The 17,165-nt window shown below is 44.9% G+C and overlaps 1 long non-coding RNA gene across 1 annotated transcript; it reads right to left on the bottom strand.

Annotated features, from left to right (window-relative positions):
• Nucleotides 1-1,861: 1,861 nt before the first annotated feature.
• On the bottom strand, nt 1,862-3,985 carry LOC126376181 (uncharacterized). Its single transcript, XR_007567693.1, has 3 exons — nt 3,747-3,985; nt 3,023-3,092; nt 1,862-1,946 (listed from the first exon to the last, which is right to left on the bottom strand). It is a non-coding gene; the product is annotated as an uncharacterized LOC126376181 (long non-coding RNA).
• Nucleotides 3,986-17,165: the final 13,180 nt, after the last annotated feature.

Consider the following 17,165-nt stretch of genomic DNA (forward strand, 5'->3'; position numbering starts at 1 on the left):
CCCAAACCTAACCCAAACCCAAACTTAACAAAACCCTAACCTAACAAAACACATACCTAACAAAACACAAACCTAACACAAAACTAAACAAACCCAAACCTAACAAAATAAAAAACCAAACCCAAGCCTAACCCAAACCCAAACCAAACCCAAACCTAACAAAACCAAAACCTAACGAAACCCAAACCTAACAAAACCCAAACCTAAGAGACCCAAACCTAACAAAACCCAAAGTGAACAAAACCCAACCCAAAAAAACCCAAATCTAACAAAATTAAAACCAAACCCAAGCCTAACCCAAACCCAACCCAAACCTAACCCAAACCTAACCCAAACCTAACCCAAACCTAACCCAAACCTAACCCAAACCTAACCCAAACCTAACAAAACTCAAACCTAACAAAACCCAAACCTAATCAAACCGAAGCATAACAAAACCCAAACCTAAAAAAATTCAAACCAAACCCAAACCTAACCCAAACCCAAACTTAACGAAACCCAAACCTAACCAAAACCCAAACCTAACCCAAACACAAACTTAACGAAAACCAAACCTAACAAAAACCAAACCTAAAAAAACCCCAACCTAACAAAATCCAAACCTAAAAACCAAACCTAACAAAACCCAAACCTAACGAAACCCAAACCTAACAAAACCCAAACCTAAGAGACCCAAACCTAACAAAACCCAAACTGAACAAAACCCAACCTAAAAAAACCCAAACCTAACAAAATTAAAACCAAACCCAAGCCTAACACAAACCCAACCCAACCCTAACCCAAACCTAACCCAAAACTAACCCAAACCCAAACCTAACAAAACCCAAACCTAATCAAACCGAAGCATAACAAAATTCAAACCAAACCCAAACCTAACCCAAACCCAAACCATACCTAAACCTAACCCAAACACAAACCTAACAAAACCCAAGCCTAACCCAAACCTAACACAAACCTAACCCAAACCTAACCCAAACCTAAACCTAAAAAAATTTAAACCAAACCCAAACCTAATCCAAACCCAAACCTAACCCAAACACAAACTTAACAAAAACTAAACCTAACCCAAACCCAAACTTAACAAAAACCAAACCTACAAAAACCAAACCTAAAAAAACCCAAACCTAACAAAATCCAAACCTAAGAAAAACCAAACCTAACAAAACCCAAACCTAACAAAACCCTAACCTAAGAAACCCAACCCAAACAAAACCCTAACCTACCTTTGCACCTTTACTACCATCACTATGTATGACCACATTTACTGCAATAAAATTCATTTCATTTCAGTTCGTTTCATTTCATTTCAAAACCAAACCTAACAAAACCCAAGCCTAACCCAAACCTAACAAAATTCAAACCAAACCCAAACCTAAATAAACCCAAACCTAACAAAACCTAACAAAACCCAAACCTAACAAAACGCATACCTAACAAAACACAAACCTAACCCAAAACTAAACAAACCCAAACCTAACAAAATAAAAAACAAACCCAAGCCTAACTCAAAGCAAAACCAATCCCAAACCTAACAAAACCCATACCTAACAAAACCCAAACCTAATCCAAACCCAAACCTAATCCAAACCCAAACCAAACCCAAACCTAAAAAAATTTAAACCAAACCCAAACCTAATCCAAACCCAAACCTAACCCAAACACAAAATTAACAAAACCCAAACCTAACCCAAACCCAAACTTAACAAAAACCAAACCTACAAAAACCAAACCTAAAAAAACCCAAACCTAACAAAATCCAAACCTAAGAAAAACCAAACCTAATAAAACCCAAACCTAACCAAAACCCTAACCTAAGAAACCCAAACCAAACAAAACCCTTACCTACCTTTGCACCTTTACTACCATCACTATGTATGACCACATTTACTGCAATAAAATTCATTTCATTTCATTTCGTTTCATTTCATTTCATTTCAAAACCAAACCTAAAAAACCCAAGCCTAACCCAAACCTAACAAAATTCAAACCAAACCCAAACCTAAATAAACCCAAACCTAACAAAACCTAACAAAACCCAAACCTAACAAAACGCATACCTAACAAAACACAAACCTAACCCAAACCTAACAAAACTCAAACCTAACAAAACCCAAACCTAATCAAACCGAAGCATAACAAAACCCAAACCTAAAAAAATTCAAACCAAACCCAAACCTAACCCAAACCCAAACTTAACGAAACCCAAACCTAACCAAAACCCAAACCTAACCCAAACACAAACTTAACGAAAACCAAACCTAACAAAAACCAAACCTAAAAAAACCCCAACCTAACAAAATCCAAACCTAAAAACCAAACCTAACAAAACCCAAACCTAACGAAACCCAAACCTAACAAAACCCAAACCTAAGAGACCCAAACCTAACAAAACCCAAACTGAACAAAACCCAACCTAAAAAAACCCAAACCTAACAAAATTAAAACCAAACCCAAGCCTAACACAAACCCAACCCAACCCTAACCCAAACCTAACCCAAAACTAACCCAAACCCAAACCTAACAAAACCCAAACCTAATCAAACCGAAGCATAACAAAATTCAAACCAAACCCAAACCTAACCCAAACCCAAACCATACCTAAACCTAACCCAAACACAAACCTAACAAAACCCAAGCCTAACCCAAACCTAACACAAACCTAACCCAAACCTAACCCAAACCTAAACCTAAAAAAATTTAAACCAAACCCAAACCTAATCCAAACCCAAACCTAACCCAAACACAAACTTAACAAAAACTAAACCTAACCCAAACCCAAACTTAACAAAAACCAAACCTACAAAAACCAAACCTAAAAAAACCCAAACCTAACAAAATCCAAACCTAAGAAAAACCAAACCTAACAAAACCCAAACCTAACAAAACCCTAACCTAAGAAACCCAACCCAAACAAAACCCTAACCTACCTTTGCACCTTTACTACCATCACTATGTATGACCACATTTACTGCAATAAAATTCATTTCATTTCAGTTCGTTTCATTTCATTTCAAAACCAAACCTAACAAAACCCAAGCCTAACCCAAACCTAACAAAATTCAAACCAAACCCAAACCTAAATAAACCCAAACCTAACAAAACCTAACAAAACCCAAACCTAACAAAACGCATACCTAACAAAACACAAACCTAACCCAAAACTAAACAAACCCAAACCTAACAAAATAAAAAACAAACCCAAGCCTAACTCAAAGCAAAACCAATCCCAAACCTAACAAAACCCATACCTAACAAAACCCAAACCTAATCCAAACCCAAACCTAATCCAAACCCAAACCAAACCCAAACCTAAAAAAATTTAAACCAAACCCAAACCTAATCCAAACCCAAACCTAACCCAAACACAAAATTAACAAAACCCAAACCTAACCCAAACCCAAACTTAACAAAAACCAAACCTACAAAAACCAAACCTAAAAAAACCCAAACCTAACAAAATCCAAACCTAAGAAAAACCAAACCTAATAAAACCCAAACCTAACCAAAACCCTAACCTAAGAAACCCAAACCAAACAAAACCCTTACCTACCTTTGCACCTTTACTACCATCACTATGTATGACCACATTTACTGCAATAAAATTCATTTCATTTCATTTCGTTTCATTTCATTTCATTTCAAAACCAAACCTAACAAAACCCAAGCCTAACCCAAACCTAACAAAATTCAAACCAAACCCAAACCTAAATAAACCCAAACCTAACAAAACCTAACAAAACCCAAACCTAACAAAACGCATACCTAACAAAACACAAACCTAACCCAAACCTAAACAAACACAAACCTAACAAAATTAAAAACAAACCCAAGCCTAACTCAAAGCCAAACCAAACCCAAACCTAACAAAACCCATACCTAACAAAACACAAACCTAACCCAAACCCAAGCCTAGCCCAAACCCAAACCTAACCCAAACCCAAGCCCAAACCTAACAAATCTCAAACCTAACAAAACCCAAAACTAAACAAACCCCAAACATAACAAAATGCAAGCAAGCAAGCAAGCAAGCAAGCAAGCAAGCAAGCAAGCAAGCAAGCAAGCAAGCAAGCAAGCAAGCAAGCAAGCAAGCAAGCAAGCAAGCAAGCAAGCAAGCAAGCAAGCAAGCAAGCAAGCAAGCAAGCAAGCAAGCAAGCAAGCAAGCAAGCAAGCAAGCAAGCAAGCAAGCAAGCAAGCAAGCAAGCAAGCAAGCAAGCAAGCAAGCAAGCAAGCAAGCAAGCAAGCAAGCAAGCAAGCAAGCAAGCAAGCAAGCAAGCAAGCAAGCAAGCAAGCAAGCAAGCAAGCAAGCAAGCAAGCAAGCAAGCAAGCAAGCAAGCAAGCAAGCAAGCAAGCAAGCAAGCAAGCAAGCAAGCAAGCAAGCAAGCAAGCAAGCAAGCAAGCAAGCAAGCAAGCAAGCAAGCAAGCAAGCAAGCAAGCAAGCAAGCAAGCAAGCAAGCAAGCAAGCAAGCAAGCAAGCAAGCAAGCAAGCAAGCAAGCAAGCAAGCAAGCAAGCAAGCAAGCAAGCAAGCAAGCAAGCAAGCAAGCAAGCAAGCAAGCAAGCAAGCAAGCAAGCAAGCAAGCAAGCAAGCAAGCAAGCAAGCAAGCAAGCAAGCAAGCAAGCAAGCAAGCAAGCAAGCAAGCAAGCAAGCAAGCAAGCAAGCAAGCAAGCAAGCAAGCAAGCAAGCAAGCAAGCAAGCAAGCAAGCAAGCAAGCAAGCAAGCAAGCAAGCAAGCAAGCAAGCAAGCAAGCAAGCAAGCAAGCAAGCAAGCAAGCAAGCAAGCAAGCAAGCAAGCAAGCAAGCAAGCAAGCAAGCAAGCAAGCAAGCAAGCAAGCAAGCAAGCAAGCAAGCAAGCAAGCAAGCAAGCAAGCAAGCAAGCAAGCAAGCAAGCAAGCAAGCAAGCAAGCAAGCAAGCAAGCAAGCAAGCAAGCAAGCAAGCAAGCAAGCAAGCAAGCAAGCAAGCAAGCAAGCAAGCAAGCAAGCAAGCAAGCAAGCAAGCAAGCAAGCAAGCAAGCAAGCAAGCAAGCAAGCAAGCAAGCAAGCAAGCAAGCAAGCAAGCAAGCAAGCAAGCAAGCAAGCAAGCAAGCAAGCAAGCAAGCAAGCAAGCAAGCAAGCAAGCAAGCAAGCAAGCAAGCAAGCAAGCAAGCAAGCAAGCAAGCAAGCAAGCAAGCAAGCAAGCAAGCAAGCAAGCAAGCAAGCAAGCAAGCAAGCAAGCAAGCAAGCAAGCAAGCAAGCAAGCAAGCAAGCAAGCAAGCAAGCAAGCAAGCAAGCAAGCAAGCAAGCAAGCAAGCAAGCAAGCAAGCAAGCAAGCAAGCAAGCAAGCAAGCAAGCAAGCAAGCAAGCAAGCAAGCAAGCAAGCAAGCAAGCAAGCAAGCAAGCAAGCAAGCAAGCAAGCAAGCAAGCAAGCAAGCAAGCAAGCAAGCAAGCAAGCAAGCAAGCAAGCAAGCAAGCAAGCAAGCAAGCAAGCAAGCAAGCAAGCAAGCAAGCAAGCAAGCAAGCAAGCAAGCAAGCAAGCAAGCAAGCAAGCAAGCAAGCAAGCAAGCAAGCAAGCAAGCAAGCAAGCAAGCAAGCAAGCAAGCAAGCAAGCAAGCAAGCAAGCAAGCAAGCAAGCAAGCAAGCAAGCAAGCAAGCAAGCAAGCAAGCAAGCAAGCAAGCAAGCAAGCAAGCAAGCAAGCAAGCAAGCAAGCAAGCAAGCAAGCAAGCAAGCAAGCAAGCAAGCAAGCAAGCAAGCAAGCAAGCAAGCAAGCAAGCAAGCAAGCAAGCAAGCAAGCAAGCAAGCAAGCAAGCAAGCAAGCAAGCAAGCAAGCAAGCAAGCAAGCAAGCAAGCAAGCAAGCAAGCAAGCAAGCAAGCAAGCAAGCAAGCAAGCAAGCAAGCAAGCAAGCAAGCAAGCAAGCAAGCAAGCAAGCAAGCAAGCAAGCAAGCAAGCAAGCAAGCAAGCAAGCAAGCAAGCAAGCAAGCAAGCAAGCAAGCAAGCAAGCAAGCAAGCAAGCAAGCAAGCAAGCAAGCAAGCAAGCAAGCAAGCAAGCAAGCAAGCAAGCAAGCAAGCAAGCAAGCAAGCAAGCAAGCAAGCAAGCAAGCAAGCAAGCAAGCAAGCAAGCAAGCAAGCAAGCAAGCAAGCAAGCAAGCAAGCAAGCAAGCAAGCAAGCAAGCAAGCAAGCAAGCAAGCAAGCAAGCAAGCAAGCAAGCAAGCTAGGTTTAGGTTTAGGTTTAGGTTTAGGTTTAGGTTTAGGTTTAGGTTTAGGTTTAGGTTTAGGTTTAGGTTTAGGTTTAGGTTTAGGTTTAGGTTTAGGTTTAGGTTTAGGTTTAGGTTTAGGTTTAGGTTTAGGTTTAGGTTTAGGTTTAGGTTTAGGTTTAGGTTTAGGTTTAGGTTTAGGTTTAGGTTTAGGTTTAGGTTTAGGTTTAGGTTTAGGTTTAGGTTTAGGTTTAGGTTTAGGTTTAGGTTTAGGTTTAGGTTTAGGTTTAGGTTTAGGTTTAGGTTTAGGTTTAGGTTTAGGTTTAGGTTTAGGTTTAGGTTTAGGTTTAGGTTTAGGTTTAGGTTTAGGTTTAGGTTTAGGTTTAGGTTTAGGTTTAGGTTTAGGTTTAGGTTTAGGTTTAGGTTTAGGTTTAGGTTTAGGTTTAGGTTTAGGTTTAGGTTTAGGTTTAGGTTTAGGTTTAGGTTTAGGTTTAGGTTTAGGTTTAGGTTTAGGTTTAGGTTTAGGTTTAGGTTTAGGTTTAGGTTTAGGTTTAGGTTTAGGTTTAGGTTTAGGTTTAGGTTTAGGTTTAGGTTTAGGTTTAGGTTTAGGTTTAGGTTTAGGTTTAGGTTTAGGTTTAGGTTTAGGTTTAGGTTTAGGTTTAGGTTTAGGTTTAGGTTTAGGTTTAGGTTTAGGTTTAGGTTTAGGTTTAGGTTTAGGTTTAGGTTTAGGTTTAGGTTTAGGTTTAGGTTTAGGTTTAGGTTTAGGTTTAGGTTTAGGTTTAGGTTTAGGTTTAGGTTTAGGTTTAGGTTTAGGTTTAGGTTTAGGTTTAGGTTTAGGTTTAGGTTTAGGTTTAGGTTTAGGTTTAGGTTTAGGTTTAGGTTTAGGTTTAGGTTTAGGTTTAGGTTTAGGTTTAGGTTTAGGTTTAGGTTTAGGTTTAGGTTTAGGTTTAGGTTTAGGTTTAGGTTTAGGTTTAGGTTTAGGTTTAGGTTTAGGTTTAGGTTTAGGTTTAGGTTTAGGTTTAGGTTTAGGTTTAGGTTTAGGTTTAGGTTTAGGTTTAGGTTTAGGTTTAGGTTTAGGTTTAGGTTTAGGTTTAGGTTTAGGTTTAGGTTTAGGTTTAGGTTTAGGTTTAGGTTTAGGTTTAGGTTTAGGTTTAGGTTTAGGTTTAGGTTTAGGTTTAGGTTTAGGTTTAGGTTTAGGTTTAGGTTTAGGTTTAGGTTTAGGTTTAGGTTTAGGTTTAGGTTTAGGTTTAGGTTTAGGTTTAGGTTTAGGTTTAGGTTTAGGTTTAGGTTTAGGTTTAGGTTTAGGTTTAGGTTTAGGTTTAGGTTTAGGTTTAGGTTTAGGTTTAGGTTTAGGTTTAGGTTTAGGTTTAGGTTTAGGTTTAGGTTTAGGTTTAGGTTTAGGTTTAGGTTTAGGTTTAGGTTTAGGTTTAGGTTTAGGTTTAGGTTTAGGTTTAGGTTTAGGTTTAGGTTTAGGTTTAGGTTTAGGTTTAGGTTTAGGTTTAGGTTTAGGTTTAGGTTTAGGTTTAGGTTTAGGTTTAGGTTTAGGTTTAGGTTTAGGTTTAGGTTTAGGTTTAGGTTTAGGTTTAGGTTTAGGTTTAGGTTTAGGTTTAGGTTTAGGTTTAGGTTTAGGTTTAGGTTTAGGTTTAGGTTTAGGTTTAGGTTTAGGTTTAGGTTTAGGTTTAGGTTTAGGTTTAGGTTTAGGTTTAGGTTTAGGTTTAGGTTTAGGTTAGGTTAGGTTAGGTTAGGTTAGGTTAGGTTAGGTTAGGTTCCGTAAGCGAGGCCGAATTGGAGATCGCAGTCAGGAGACTGCAGGCCAAAAACACTGCCCCGGGCCTTGATGGCATACCAGGGCGTGTCTGGGTCCTCGCTCTACGGGTGGATGGCGGTCTGGGGCCGAGGTTGAGGGACCTCTTCACGGGGTGTTTAGTGAGAGGTCACTTCCCTCGACGGTGGAGGACTGGGAAGCTCGTCCTTATTCGTAAGGAGGGCCGACCTGCTGACTCCCCGTCTGCCTACAGGCCGATTGTCCTGCTGGACGAGTCCAGCAAGTTGCTGGAGCGAGTAATCGCTGCTCGCCTGATCGAGCATCTGGAGGATGCCGGTCCGGACCTGAGTGCATGCCAGTTCGGTTTCCGCAGGGGCAGATCCACCATCGACGCAATTGCGCGGGTGAGGGCCCTAGCGGACGCCGCTGTAGCTCAGGGGGAGGTCGTCTTGGCGGTGTCTCTGGACATCGCCAACGCCTTCAACACCCTGCCCTGGAGCTGCATCAGGGAAGCACTCAGGTACCACATGGTGCCCCCGTACCTCCGCCGGTTGCTAGCGGCATACCTCTCCGTGAGGGCCGTGAGCTTCCCGGCGTCTGAGGGATGGCGAGAATGGTCAGTGTCGTGCGGTGTTCCACAGGGTTCGGTCCTCGGCCCGCTCCTGTGGAACATTGGCTACGACTGGGTGCTGCGTGGAGCGAATCTCCGAGGGGTCGACGTAACTTGTTACGCCGACGATACCCTCGTGACGGCTCGAAGCAGCACATACCGGGAGGCCTCCATTCTCGCCACGGCGGGTGTGGCTCATGTGGTGAGCAAGATCCGGCGCCTGGGGTTGGAGGTGGCTCTGACTAAGTCAGAAGCCATCTTCTTCCACGGACCCCGTGCGGCTCCGCCGGCCGCTGCGCACATCGTGGTGGGGGGAGTTTCCATCGGCGTCAAATCGACGATGCGGTACCTAGGCCTCGTCCTAGACAGCCGATGGAACTTCCGTGCGCATTTCTCCGGCCTAGCGCCCAGATTAATCGCCGCTGCTGGCGCACTCAGTCGGCTACTTCCGAACATCGGAGGGCCGAAGGTGGGCTGCCGTCGTCTGTACTGTGGGGTTGTCAGATCGATGGCACTGTACGGAGCCCCAATCTGGGTGGACGCCTTAAGCGCCCATAACAGAGCCCTGTTGAGGAGACCTCAAAGGGCCATGGCCACGAGGGTGGTGAGGGGGTACCGTACCATCTCGTTCGAGGCCGCCTGCGCCTTGGCCGGTACCCCCCCATGGGAGCTGGACGCCAATGTTCTGGCCAGTGTCTACAGACACGCGGCTCGAGCGCGTGCCGATGGCGGAGCGCCATCTCCGGAGGAGATCTCGAGTCTGAGACTTAACGCTCGTCGAGATACCCTTCTGAGATGGTCGCGAGCCCTGGAGGCGCCGAGTGCCGGCCACAGAACGGTCGAGGCGATCCGACCCGTTCTAGATGAATGGGTCGATAGACGGTTCGGGGCGCTCTCTTTCCGCCTGACGCAGGTCCTGTCCGGGCATGGTTGCTTTGGCAGGTACCTGTGCAGGGTCGCCGGAAGAGAGCCGACCTCAGATTGCCACCATTGCGGCGCCGCCGAGGATACGGCGGACCACACTCTCGCCGCATGCCCAGAATGGGCTGAGTCGCGGGCGCGACTTAGGTGCGTGGTCGGCCAGGACCTGTCCCTGCCTGCCGTGGTCTCGGCCATGGTCGGTAGCGAGAGGGCCTGGAGAGCGGTACACTCTTTCTGCGAGGACGTGGTGGCGCAGAAAGAGGCCGCCGAGAGGTCGCGGGAGGCCGATCCTGCGTCTGACCCGATCCGTCGGACTCGGGTGGGACGGAGAAGGTTGGCGCATGATCGGCGTATCCCGTAGGTGGGGATGCTGGTGACGGATGCGGGGGGCGTCCGTCACCTGGCACAAAGTCCCCGTGTTGGTAGGCGCGCGTGTGTTCCGCGCGCCACTGACGATTTCGAGCACTGAAGTGCTCACCGAGCCGGGTCCGTATGGACACCGCCTGGGAGTTGCGGAAGTATGCGGGCGCGTTCCCGTGGCTCCCACTCAGGCGGCAAGACGAACACCGTTGGGTTTTAGTGGGTAGGCGGGATACTTGAGATCCCGGAGTCCCACATAACCCGTCGTCATCCCCATGGCGGCGGGTATGCGTAAATGCATTTCCCAACGTTAAAAAAAAAAAAAAAAAAAAAAAAAAAAAAGGTTAGGTTAGGTTAGGTTAGGTTAGGTTAGGTTAGGTTAGGTTAGGTTAGGTTAGGTTAGGTTAGGTTAGGTTAGGTTAGGTTTTTTTTTTTTTTTTTTTTTTTTTTGTATGTACTGCTATTTTTCCCCTGGCATGGACCAGGGACTTTGTCTAGCTGCACACGGACGTTTATAACATATTTTATTTTCTTTTTCAGTCCTTGCTCTGGTGGATGGCTGTGAGTAAGTATCTTTTTTTTTTTTTTAACTTATCACATCATAGTTGTTTTTTATTTTAGGGCGTGTAATGTTATGTTTTTTATTTTTAGTGTTGTGTTGTGTTTTACTACAAGTATCTTATATCTATTTTATTATAAGTGCAATTTTAACATATTTAAGAATATATCAACTTACACTGCTATTTCTTATGCTCTACATTTTACATTTTTTTTAGTCTTAGTTTATTTAACATACTTATCTTATGGTATACTCCTATTATATATCGCAGTATATATATTTGTATACCTATTTCTATACCTTATTTCTATGTATTACTTCCTTAACTATTGTTACACTAAACTTTAGAAATTTTGCTCTACACTGTTTATCTTCTATTATTTTTGGAATAGTTTGTTTATTTATTTTAGTGTCTATTTCTATTTCTAGTAGTGTTCTTTTGGCTTCGTATTTCGGACACTCTAAGATTAAGTGCTCTACTGTTTCCTCATTTACAGGATCGCAAATGCAAGCTGGATTGTCTTTACATTTAAATCTATGCAAGTAGCCCGAAAATCCACCATGGCCTGTGAACACTTGTACAACTATGGGCGTCAGTTTTATTTTGGAGAGCGTACTGTAGGCGAGTTCTGCGTCTGGGAAGAATAGCTTTGTTGTCGAGGCTGTTTCGCCGTCACTGTATCTCTGTTTCCATTTCATCAGCGTCTCCATTCTGAAATGGCGCTTTAGAAAAGAGATTGGGCTCTTGTCGTAGTCAGCCGCCGATTTTTTGTGTAGCGCTGCTTCCTTCGCGAGCTCATCAGCTCGCTCGTTTCCAGTCACCCCCACGTGAGCCCTAATCCAGAAGAGGCGGATGTTTTTGCCTTGCTCTTTGATTTTGGTTAGGTTGTTTTGGATCGCGAACACGAGGGGATGAAAGGAATCCCGATCTTTGATCAACTCCAGGGCCGACCTTGAATCACTGAGGATATTGCTACTCAGCTCCTCCCTTTGGATCACCACCAGAGTGGCACGGTAGAGTGCGTAGAGTTCGGCCTGAAACACACTGCAGAAGGGTTCCAGCTTAAATTTCAAGTTCATGGTCTCGGCTCCGTTATCCCAACAAGATAACGCAGCCCCGACCTTACCTTTAATTTTGCTGCCGTCTGTGTATATGTGCGTTCCTGTGATGCCGTACTTCAACACTGTGTCCGGCAGAACGTCCTCAAGACATTCGAACTCTGTCTCTACCTGCCTCGCCGGGTGCCGTGCCTTAAGGAAGCAGACTCTATGCTCCAGTTCCCTATCGCCTAGAATATCCTGGGGTTTGCCGCGCTTCGCCTCGTAAAGTCGCGCTGCTTCTTGGATCCGCATGTCTAGAGGAAGCAGCCTCGCCAGGATTAACGCCGCGTTTAGGGATACTGTTCTGTAGGATTTGCACAGCTTTTGTGCAAATCCACGCTGGATAGAGTTCAGCTGTTTCTGTATCGATATCTTGTCCGCCGCCGGTGCCCATGCGCTCGATGCGTATAAAATGATTGGCTCTATAACTGCTACATAAATCGTTCTAATGATCTCCGGGTTCAGCCCCCAGCTGATTTTTGCCGTTCTGGCTAACTGTTTGTAAACATTTGCGGCTTTCCGGCACACAAGAGCCACATGTTTCTGGAACGTGAGTTTGCGGTCTATCGTGAGTCCTAACAGTTTTATTTCCTCGACCAGTTCGATGTTCGTCCCTCCCATATGCACACGCGGGGCATCGTATTTCAGCTTCTTGGTTATGACCATCGCTTTCGTTTTATGTGGCGCAAATTTAAGCTTGTTTTGGACCCCCCATTGGTGCACGTAGGACAGGGTGTTGTTGGTTTGCTCCTGTATGTCTTCGACCGAACTCCCGGAGAACACTAGAACGACGTCATCCGCGAAAGCCTGACAGTACACTCCCCTTTCCCCCAAACCATCCAATAATGGGTCCAAGAGCATATTCCAAAAGGTTGGTCCGGCTATCGAGCCTTGGACGCAGCCTTTGGTCGTCGATTTAGTATATTCGACTCCCGCATATTTAACTACTACCCTCCTATCGGACAAATAGCTATTCACAAGCTTGCGTAAATTGTAGGGGCAGTCTTTTTCGGCTAACCGACACCTAATTGCCGGCCACCACGCGCTATCAAACGCCCCTTCGATGTCCAAGGATACCAAGACATTAATCTGTTTCTGCTGCAAGTTCTCCAGTATGTGCGTCATTAAGTCATACAGCGCATCCTCCGTACTTCTCTGGGGTACAAAGCCGTACTGACTGGGGTTTGCCTTCGGTTGAGTGTGCCATCGAATCCTTTTCACCAGCATTTTCTCAACTATCTTTCCCATAACAGAGAGCAGTCCGATAGGCCTATACGATTTAGGTAAAAGGTAATTATCTTTCCCTGGTTTCCTCAATACCACCACCGCTGCTACCTTCCAGGCCTTTGGAAAGTGCGCCAGCTCCAAGCATTTGTTTGCAATGTCCAGGAAGATGTCCTCACTCACAGTTATAGCTTCGGCGCATATATCCGCCGCGAGGCCATCTGGTCCCGGTGCTTTGCGTGGGTTAAAGCTTCTGGTGGTATGCCTGAGTTCTGCCCTGGTAAAAGGAGGATCCAGTTGTTTTTTGGAGGTAAGTTTACCTACTCTTTCTGCTTCTTCTCTAATGCGCTGGTGTTCGGCATTGTCACTTTCCGGATGGTCATCTGGGAAGAAAGTCTCAGCCAGCAGTTTGGTAGATTCTTCGGCATCGACTACTCTACCGTCTCTAAGAAGTGGCTGGTCTTCGTGTCTTTTGCTGCTTTTGGAGATGACTCTGTAGATCCCGTCCCACATGCTCTCGCGGTCCTGTTTGGTACAAAAGGTCTTCCAGCTGGTAGTTGCAGCCGTGGCTGCCTGTTCTTCATAGACCTTCTTGGCTTCAATGTACTGGTCTACCACCCACTGTCGACGCCTTGGGGCTGCGTACTGTATTCGTCTTTTCTTTGTGGTCATGTTCTTCTTTAGCCTGTCTAGCTCACTGTTCCACCATGGTACGTTTATTTTATTTTTAGTCTTAATTCTAGGTATATTATCGTCACTAACTTTTTGGATTATGTGTATATATGTATTAATTATTTCTTCCAATGCTTCTACTGTATTTATTTTTTCAATTTCTTCACTATTTATGTTGTACTCTTCTAATTTTGTTTCTAATTCTGCTCTAAATTCTGTCCAATTGGCTTTTTTTGTGTTGTATATTCTAGTTTTTAATATGTCTCTATCTAATGTTGGCTTTTTCAATTTTAGGTTAAACTGTATGGCGTTGTGATCTGAGCTAGTCAGTTCCTTATTTACTTTCCAGTCGTTTATTGACCCAAGTAATCCAGTGGTGCAAGCTGTAATGTCCACGTGACTTTTGTACCTTTTACCTCCTCTGATTGTATCGAAAGTGGGTTCCTTCCCCGTGTTTAGGATCTGCAGATTCATCTCCTCCAGCATGCCCGAGAGTGCCTCTCCTCTGTGATTTTCTGACACACTTCCCCACCAGAAACTCCATGCGTTTGCATCCCCTCCGATGATTACCTGAGCTGCCTTTATTTTCTCCACAGTGTGTTTAATGTGCTCTAGGTACGGCTCTATAGGGAGATGGTCTTCCAGATATATCGACAGTACACCCACTGTCCAGTCACTAGTTTTTAATATAGCTACCGCTATGTTTTCGGTTGTCAGTGTGGGGCACTCGATGATCCCCACGCTGTTGTCGAATACGACTATTGCCGCCTTTATAGGCTTTGTCCGGTTGTGGGTGCACTGTACGACTCTAGTCCCGGTATGACTTTTTAACTCGCCTTGGGCTCCAATGTAGGGCTCTTGTACCAATGCGAAGCTGGTTTTACTCTTATCTGCCTCTATAAGAAGCTCGTGCGTGGCAAGTTTCTTCCTTTGGAGGTTGGCTTGTATGACTCTATACGTCCGGAGACTGTCCGATGGGTTTGATGCGGGTGTCGTAGTTCCGTCCGTGTCCACCTTAGCAGTAGGCTACTGTTGATCGAGCAAGTGCTTCCCATCGCTTTTTAATTGGGCATTCTTTGTCGAAGGCGTTGTGGTTTGTCTTATCGAGCTTAGCTTGGTTGCAGTTTCGGCAGTTTGGCGCGATGTTTGCCAGCCAGTCTGGACACTCTGCACGGAGATGAGGACCACCGCAGTGGCTGCAAGCATCCAAACTCTCCGTACAGAATCTCCGTCCGTGACCGTAGCCGAGACATCTTGTACATTGTACAAGTGGCGATTGGTCCTCGACTCTCACTCGTTGCAGGTCGATGTGTAGTCGCCCCGCCGTTGTTAACTGCATCCAGACTCTCGGTGACACCTGCATGACGACGTGGCACGTGTGCACATTCCGGGTCTTCCTCCTGTACTTGACGACTATCCTCTGATCTTCTGAGGCAATGTCGCCTAATAGGTGACCATTTTGATTTTTTATGGCCAGCACTATGTCATCATCGGTGTTGTATGACAACACGTCCCTGATGATAACTAGTGGGTCTTTGTTGCTCACGTTCTCTACACACAGGTGGCGTCCTGATTGTCTAATGCTATCGGTGACTTTCTGAAGCTCTTCTTTAGTTTCACAGCCGACTATAACCTTCTGATCTCTTGCTTTTCGCACTCGCTCTACTCTTATACCTTTATTTCTCGCATCCACTGCAACTCTTATCTTATCGATCACTTCCCCGCTTGTATCCTTCTCGTCGCTCGACGATACAACCACCGAGTGAAGGGGTCTCATGATTGAAGCAAGTTCCCTTTTTCCCGCAGCCGACGCAACCTGCGCGTACGTAGGTACTTGCCGGACTGCTGGGGTCGGGGGAGCCTGCTTCAGTTGGTCTGTGAGATTTATGGTGTGTCTATTACACTCAGCCACTGCCATGCTGTGCTCCTTCAAGTTCTCTATGAGTTGTTCCACCAGCGCAGCAGATGGAGGGGGGCAGTGTGCGTCCGTTGGGGTGTTTTCCTGCGCCTTGGTTGTTTCTTTGACCATCGTCAACTGGGCCGCTGCATAGTCAGCTTTGGTCTTCTCAAGATTCACCAGTAGGGTTTGTCTTGATTCACTCAAGCGCAGGATAATATCATATAGACTGGCCAAGTTATTAATTACCGTTTCCTTTATTGAGGTCCTTAAATTCCCCGATTGCTCTAGTTGGAGTTTGGCGTCTTGGTACAGCTTGTTGGCTTTTGCTGGGAGGCTAGCCAGAGAGGACCCAGTTGGTGTTGTAGTCGGGTGAACAGTAGGGACCTCCTTTCGAGGGGAGCACTTTTCTACTATTCTGGTCAAGGTTTTGTCTGGCGACTTTGTGCCGGAGGTGCTCGTATTTGTTCCTCGTTTAGCCAGTACCCCAGCCGACGTCACTGAGTAATTTAGCCTGACTGGTCCTGCAGTGGCTTCGACTTTAGTATTCTTGGAACTCATTGTTTCCACACGTCAATAAATACGGCGTCAATAAGACGATGTCAATAGGACGATGTCAAAAGGACGATGTCAAAAGGACGATGTCAAAAGACGATTTCAAAAGGACGTCAAAAAGGACGTTGTCAAAAAGACGATGTCAAAAGGACACTTAATCTACAGTTATAATTAGAAGAAAATAGAAGAAAACAGGAAAGCAGAGCGAGTATAATACTCTACGTTTAAAGGTAAGATATTTGTTTTAGTAATATGTACACTGTTCTCAGGTTTTAATATTTCTTTCTGTTTTATTTTTCAGGTTTACGCTGCGCCGCTGCGTGTTAACTCTACGGTGCTGTCGGCGTCGACGCACGGATCAAAAGGGTGAGGTAAGTAGTGGTAAGTATGGTATAGTGTGTGTGTGTGTGTGTGTGTGTGTGTGTGTGTGTGTGTATGTGTGTGTGTATGTGTGGTGTGTGTGTGTGTGTGTGTGTACACTTAGGGTGTATGTAAGTATATTAGTGTGTATTAGTCGTAACTAATTTGGTTTTATATGTTTCAGGTCATCAACTAGCAGATCAGAGTCAACAGCCAGCGTGGTCAGCGGTCACAAAATGTTGCATTTATGTTCAAAGGAACAACGTACAGGTAAGTATTACAAGAAAGAGCCAAAATAAAATTGCTCTATAATTCCTCTCTATGTAGAGTTTAGCTGCGAGAACACTTGTTAACCAGTTACTTAGGGCTCTTACTACACAATGCCAGCAAAAAATTTGGTTGTGTTAGGATTCGTTAAAAAAGTAGAGCCGAACTCTACCTAGACTCAATGTAGAGTCTCGCAGCTATGCCACACAGAAAGGTCTGTCCCCACCTATGTTGTAGGTGAAAACCGCGTCCCAGTACGAGCCGTAGTTCCGGAGCTACGTCCAGTTAAGTTTCCTTAAATGGCATTTAAGTAAGTGCCGCGGATACTTAAGTGGCTGTATCTCCGGCAACCCTGATCGCACGAAGCTGCGGCTTTCAACGTGGTGATCTGCACAGCTCTCCCCACCTCTCCAGTGGGTCAAAACGTCAAAAAATTTTGACCTTGGTATTTAGGGTTAGAACCCTTATACAGCGATAGGCTGGGTCGGGGGATTAGCTGTGAAGAAAACCCCGTCTCGATTGGCCTCTCCGTTGCCGAGCTATGAAGGCCCAAACTTTTTTGACAGCTGTCAAAGTGCGACTTTGGAGCCCCGTAACTTTGCGGCTATTGGTCGCAGGTATACAGAGTTTGGGCTTTCCCAACTCGGCTTGACCAGAGCTATCCCCTGAAAGCACTTTCAGGCACAAAAATTTTCAGGTCTCCGAA

This window comes from Pectinophora gossypiella, chromosome 20, assembly GCF_024362695.1.
Source record: "Pectinophora gossypiella chromosome 20, ilPecGoss1.1, whole genome shotgun sequence".
Taxonomy (NCBI): domain Eukaryota; kingdom Metazoa; phylum Arthropoda; class Insecta; order Lepidoptera; family Gelechiidae; genus Pectinophora; species Pectinophora gossypiella.